Here is a 7,692-nt window from a genome sequence, read left to right as displayed (position 1 = left end):
ATTAAATAAATAAATTTAGTGAAAGGGGTTTTGAATAGACAATACAGTGTCTGTCAATAAATTTGTATCAATACTTATAATGTGGTGAAAAATTATTGTGATACCAATTGTCTTCATAGATACTGATTTAAAGATGTTTAAGTATACTAGTAGAGCCCTGGTGTTATAGTGGTTAAACATTGGGATGCTAACTACAAGATCAGCAGTTCAAAACCACCAGTTGCTCCTTGGTAGTGAGAAAGACTTTCTTCTCCCATAAACAGTTACAGTCTCGGTAACGCACAGGGGCAATTCTACCTTGTCCTATAGTGTTGCTATGTGTGGACATATGAATGGGGAACTTGTTAGAATACCAACGTTCTATCTGTAGGAGGCTAAGCTCACTGTCATCATATTAAGTCTAAATCATAGCAACCAATACGCTCTGCCGTGGACTTTGTTCTGTCTCCTTGTGACTCTATATAGAATTCCCTAGGCTGCAAATCGTTATGGGCGCAGATACACAGGTACAACTGTCTGCTGCAGAGAAGCTGGTGAGTTTGAACCGCAGACTTTTTGGTTCGCAGTCCAGTGCTTACAGACAGCACCACCAGGGCTCCAACCCTCAAAGGGAGGGTGAGACTGGCCCATACGGTTTCCCAGGCTGTTAACCTTTACAGAAGTGGGTTGGCAGATTTTTTCCCCACAGAATGTGTGCTGGACTTGAATCACCAGCACTTTGGCTAACACCCAAGTGTTTTAGCTCAGGGAGCCAATTATCATCAGGAAAGGGGGAAGCCAAGCGCAACAAAGTTGTTAAAAAAACATACTCTAAATTTTTGTTGGGAACAGCAAATTTCAGTTGAACACAATGCTTTGGGTATTCAGATTTCTTTGATTTTCACTGTTTGAACCTATGATATGGATTAGGCGTATGAGTACCAAAAAAAAAAAAGCAGTAACCTTATCGTTTCAAAGTATCAAACCTCTAAATAGATGAGTCAGAGTGAAAAATGAATGATAGGGTCAACGTGTATTCCCAGGAAACAAATGGTCAAGGTGTGAAATCATTTGTTCTTGAAAGGACTATGTCAAACCTTAAACCATTTGTTCTCAGAAAAAAACCTGTCCATGACTGATGGTCCTGTCAGGTAACTTTTGCTTGGCTAACTGCAAGGTCAGTGGTTCAAAATCAAACAGTGGGAGAAATGTGACGCTGTTGTTACTTGCCATCGAGTTGGTTCCACCCCATAGCAACCCAATGCACAACACAATGAACCGCTGCATCGTCCTGGACCATCCTCACAATTGTTCCTATGCCTGAGCCCCTTGTTTCAGCTACCATGCCAATTTATCTCAATGATGGCCTTCCTCTTTTTGTTTTTTCACTGCCTCCCCATGTTACCAAGCATGATGTCCTTCTCCCTGGACTGGTCTCTCCTGATAACATGTCCAAAGTCTGTCTGTCGGATGAAATTTTTCCAACCTTGCCTCTAAGTAGCACTCCGGCTGTACTTCTTCCACAAAGATTGGCTTGTACTTTTAGCAGTCCATGGTGCATTCAGTCTTCTCCAGCACCACAATTCAAATGCATCATTTCATATTTAGCTTTGCTTACAATGCCCAATCTTCACATGCATACGAGGGCATTGAAAATACCCTGGCATGGGTCAGGATCATCTTAATCCTCAAAGTAACATCCTTGCTTTTCAATGCTCTAAAGAGGTCTTGGGCAGCTAATTTACCTCTTTCAATCATGTGAACTGCAATGCAATACCTCTTTTCATCTCATAACCTAGATCACAGTTGAGGCAATCTATTCCCCCAAATATTTATAGCCTCAAAAACCCTCGTGTGAATCTGAATTTTCTTGAAGACTGTGGCTTTACTTTTAATTTAGCGTCTACTGGTGTCACTCCCTTGGTGATAACTGACTCTTTCTTAACCAAGTGGTCAACTTTTATTTTTCAAAGGACTTTAAACGGAAGCTGACCATGCCACGTCTAAAATCATTAACCCCTTCCCTTTGTTCTCTATGTGCATTGACCCATCTCTCGGCTTGAACAGTGGAATGTGTTTGCATTTTTGTTTAAATCTACCCTCTACATAATTGCAGGCTTTATTAGTATTGCTCTTTTAGAAATCCTTTTCTTTCCATTCTAACACAATGTGAAATTCTGTTCTGTTGCAAGGTTAGTTGTGGAGCATAAACCTAATTGTGTTTTACAAAAAAAAAAAAAAGGAGTATGAAAATGTATACTCCTTGATAACATGTCTCTGGTTTAAAACTATTCAGTATCTTCTACTGTAATCATTTTCAAGGTACATGCTATTTTCCCAAGAGTGCTATGCTAGTAACTTTATAAAAGCCTTTCTTTGTAACTTGATTTCTTTGATGTAAAGTACAGTGTTTCCAAAGACGTGACTCCATAAAGCTGACATCTTGGTCTTCCAGTGTTAATCCCCATCAGTAACTTTCCTGTCATACTCACTCAGTTTCTGAGTTCATTTTTAAAAAGTAATGTAGTCAGTAGTGCAAGTTTAACCACTAATTAGAAAATCATGCTATGTGCTTTCCACTACATACATCATCGCTGGCACTAAAAAAGATTGAGATCAGGATGTCGCTGGCAGTATTCTGACACTACATTAGGGGGAATAAAATTGAACTTGCTTTCTGGATGTTCATAGCTCAACATTGATGATAATACGGCACTTATTTTTATTTCATCTGTGAAATAATCAGACCTTATTTCTAGACCTTACCAAGTTGAATGTATAGGCAGCAAGACAGTGCTATTTTAAGTATGAAAGAGAATTTTTTTTTATCAGAACTCTACTTTTCAAATACTATACTCAAGATGGTAAAATATGCAATGCTTTGATCATGGAGAATTTGGGTACAGAAAAAACTATTGGGTTTAGAAAGTCTATATAAACTCCATCTGAGAACCCTACATTCCATTTCTTTCACTATATTTGATAAATAGCATAAAAATTACCTGTCCCCTTGGTTGTCAAGAGAAAGAAAATCAATGTCACTCACATAGGTATAAGAAAGAGCTTTATATCAAGGGTAATCTTATGTCAAGAATGCATCCACGCCTAATCCCACTTAAGTCACTGGGTCCAACGTTAGCTGTCCTCCTCTTAGACTCATGGAGCTGGAGGTCTATGATGCAGAAAGGTGAAGCCAGATGCAGGAAGACCACCGGCTGCTGGGCAGAGAGTCGTGTGAATCCTAAGTCACAGGAAACATGGTAGTGTGCGACCAGCTCTCAGGATCAGGAGGCCCACATGGGGCCATCCTTGGAGCGAGGTAGGGTCGCAGAGAGCAGGCAAGTGAAGGGGCAGTGAGATAGTGAAAGTTTACTGTGCCACCCTGGCCAATAAACATGTGAGGTTAATTGAAGGACGGAGGGATGAATGGCTCAGTGAGCCTCACCTTTCTAGTTCTCAGGTCTCTTGCTTTGTGATGGTCAGACCAGGGTGCAGCTGCCTTAGCCATTTCCCTGCTTCAACTGGCAAGGCTCACTTCCTGCAAGACATCCCCAAGGAGAAGCCACATGGACTTACCCTGATGCAGCCATGGGTGCTGGAACAAACGTGTGGAGACCCCTGTCAGCACTGAAATGCTTACACATTCACTGATTCAACTTTCCTCCTGCATTCGGCATCATAGCGTGTGTTTTGTAAGGAGGAGGACTTTGTGGATTGGTGTTGGACACATGGGCTAACCTTGGACTTGTGGGCTTGTGCAGCACTGGGTTGGATGTTTTCTTCATATGCACTTACCCTTTATTTAAAACTCTCTCTTGTACATATGGGTTTCTGTGGATTTGTTTCTCAAAAGTACCCAGACTAATACAGTCAGAGAAAAAGAAAGGTTCCCAGAGTCTCTCTCACTAAAAGGTCACACCTCCCAGGAGGTATCATTAGGCTGTGATCTGACTGATAGGTTGGACTCCACAAGCAGATTCACATAAAATCTTAACTGCCACACTCATGAACTCAATATGTTTCTTTCACTTCTCATTTTTGTTTCTTAGACATAACATTGATTGGTGCCCGAGGAAAATGTCTGTGTGTGACTGCTGGGATTTTCTGAAACATCAGACCTAGTTGATCCTGGGGACAGCTCGACTGCAGGCTATGGACAGCCGATGCCTGTCAATGACTCCGTCTAAAGTCCGGCATCTCCACTGGAAAGAGCTTGCTCCTCTTGCTGTTGACTAGGAGAGATGTCTACTCATATAGGCAGGCAGGGCAATGACACTCTATTCCTCATATGAGCAGGAAGCAGCTACAGAAGGAATCTTTGCCCCTGATTCCATAAAGAAGTATGTGTATGTTATCTCTCAAGAGGAAAATGTGACAGGGCAATGGAATGATGGTGGAGATTTGGACAGAACATGTGTGGTTTCCCTGACAACATTTTGGATTCCATTTCCCAGAAATTCTCACTACCCACAAAGGAAATTCCCCAGTTGAAATTCACCCTATTCTCAGATGGGTGGGAATTCTTAAAACTACTGGGTATGCATGGGGCAGGGGACGGGGGAGCAGCTGTCGTGTCATAGCGGTTATATGGCGGGCTGGGATTCACAAAGTCAGCAGTTGGACACCGACAGCTGCTTTGTAGGAGAAAGATGAGGCTTTCTATCCCTGTAAAGTGTGAGAGTCTCTCAATCCCACAGGGTCATTTTTACCCTGTCCTATAGGGTGACTATGAGTCAGTATCTACTCAATACAAAGAGTCAGTTGGGTATACATGGGGGAGACAAGAAATATGGGCCAGGCCTGCTGGCTGGTAAAGATTTCTTTCTCAAGGAGATTCTTAATAAAATCATCCAGAGATGCCCTGTGTCTTCCAAAAGTAATCTTTCCCATTGGTAAGATGCGAACCTGAGTTCCAGTAGCCCTTCTAGTTAAACATTGCCTTTGTTTTAGCTGTTGCTTAGAAAAGAGCTGATATTAAGATGCATGCACATGAATAAAACACAATTTGAGAGATTTCTACAAGAAAATTTTCATGGTTTCTCCTTCTACATTGCCAAAAGGTAAATATCAGCACGCGGGCTAAGGGGACAGGTGGAGAAGGAGAATGCGGAGGAGGAAACCAGACAGAAAAAGGAGACCTTGGAGTCAAGTTTTGACCCAAGGGTAATGAGTTGGTTTGATTTGGGTGTCTTGAATCTATGCAAATTGAACAATAATGATTTTTAAAGGAATGTATGTTTTACAGCCCTCTCTGGAACTGAGGTGTTGAAGATCAAGAAGTAATCAGACAGTCTGCTCACTGATTTGTTTTGGAAGTGGCCACAGTTTGTAGATAGGCATAATGGAGTGGCTATATATACAAATGAGCCAGGTACCCAGAGTGATAAAGTAAGTGAATATATACATATACATTACCGTTCTTGTTTCATGAATTTAAAATCTGGGACAATCTTTATGTAGGTCATAGTAAATATGTGTATCACTAGACAGTTCTCAATACTTTTAATTATCTTTACAGACAGCAATTATGCCTATGAAGAAAATAATATTTACAGTACTCTTTAGCAGTTAGGAAAATTGTTATCCTTAGATGAGATTTTGGAAAATAAACATAATGTGTTTTATAATACTTGACACAAAGGAAGCTTTCTTATTATCCTTTAGTTATTAATCGTGACATCTATATGTTGAATTTTTAACATTTATCAATGTGTTTTGATTCTACAAATAGAGTGTGATCAGTCTACTACACATGTGCATACATGAATGTTACTACTGTTGTTAGGTGCCATCCAATTGACTCTAACACATATCAACTCAACGTAGAACAGAAAATAACACTGTCCCAACCTACACCATCCTAACCATTTTTGCTTTGTTTGAGTCCATCATTATTGTCACCGTGTCAGTCCATCTTTTGGAGCGCCTTCTTTTCAGCTGACCTGTGACTTTACCAAGCATGATGGTCTTTGTCAGAGACTAGTCTCTCCTGATGAAATGTCCAAAGTACATGTGATGAAGTTTTCCCACGGTCATTTCTTTGCAACATTCAGACTGTACTTCTTCCAAGACAGAAGTATCTATTCTTCTGACAGTCCGCAATATTTTCAATATCCTTTGTTAGCACCATTATTCAAATAAATCAATTATTGTCAAATCTTATTTATTGTCCAGCTTTCAAATGACATCAAATTATGGAAAATGTCAGGGGATGGCTCAGGAGCAATTTAGTCCTCACAGTGATATTTTCCACTTTTAAATAGGCTTGTGTAGCACATTAGTCTAATGCAATTCATTATTTGATTTCTTGACTGCTACACCCATGAACTTTGACTATGGATCCAAATAAAGTCCTCGACAACTTCAATCTTAATTTATCATGATATTATCAACTGGGACAGTTGTGGGTTTTTAAATTTTTCTTTATATTGAGTTGTAATCCATAGTGAAGGCTATATATAGCCTTTTATCTTCATCAGTAAGTGTTTCAAGCCCTTTTGGCTTTCATCAAGCACTACTGTATCATCTACATGCTCTATGCTTTAATGAACCTTCCTCCAATTCTGATGTGGTGTTCTTCTCCATAGAAATAAATAATGTTTGTTTAATATGATGAAGTTGGGATCGTAATATTTCCCCTGAAGTGTTCATTCTATGGAGTCTTTGAGGGTAGCCACATATGATTGTGCCTATATTGCTTTGAAGGCTAAAAGTGGCTGTCTCCTTGGAATTGAAACAAACAAAAATAGGTTTTAATAGATTAATTTGCTAATACTTCTCCCATACTTGTTTCTTAATACATATTCAATAAATACTAATATGTTCAAAAAAGGTATTATTTAAATACAAGAAAACATCTGAGGAATATCTAGGTTTAAGAATATCCTTCAGATTATGAATATTCTGTACTTAGCTATGAAGAATAAATCTCTCACCCTTGTCTTCTCCAGATAATTTTTCAGGTTCTCCAGGTAGTTCTAGTGGAGAAAACAGTACAATTTCTCTCTTAACTACATACAGTGTATCATATTTTCTCTCACCTCCCTTTATCTATTTTAGTTCTTGAATTGACTCCAACATACTTCAAATAATCTCACACATGTGTACATATTTCATTTCTTTTGTCCATTTTTCCTTTCTCTTTTTACCCATTTGCTTCCTACTGAACATAGATGATTGCCTCATATGCATGTAAAATGAGCCCTTACTCAGAGAAGGAGTAAGGAAGACCAAAAGAGGATCGATACGTTTGCATTGTGGTTCTGGAGAAGACTACTGAAAGTGCCCTGACAGCATTAGAAGATGTACAGCCAGAATGCTACTTAGAGGCAAGAATGGCAAGACTTAGCCTCATGTACTTTGGTCATGTTGTCAGGAGACAACAGTCATTGCTTGGTAAAATAGATGGGCAGAGAAAAAGAAGAAAACCCTTGAAAAGATGGATTGACACAGTGGCTGAAACAATGAACTCAAACATAAGAACAACTGTGATGATGGTACAGAATTTTGTTGTACATAGGTTTGCTATGTGTTGCAACTGACTCAACAGCGTCTAACAACAATAATAATATTAAAATAGTGTTCTTTTCTATTGTGTTAGGAATGCTTTTCTTAGGTATTTATAGAGGTCTAAATACAGGCATGTACATCTGTAAATATATTTATAAGGGGTGGTGGGGAAATAGATCTACATGCATATATTTATAGGTTTAG

The sequence above is a fragment of the Echinops telfairi genome, unplaced genomic scaffold (genome assembly GCF_000313985.2).
Source record: "Echinops telfairi isolate 266 unplaced genomic scaffold, ASM31398v2 ScPeMD7_7469;HRSCAF=8507_1, whole genome shotgun sequence".
Lineage (NCBI taxonomy): Eukaryota > Metazoa > Chordata > Mammalia > Afrosoricida > Tenrecidae > Echinops > Echinops telfairi.
Note: the sequence above shows the minus strand (reverse complement) of the source record.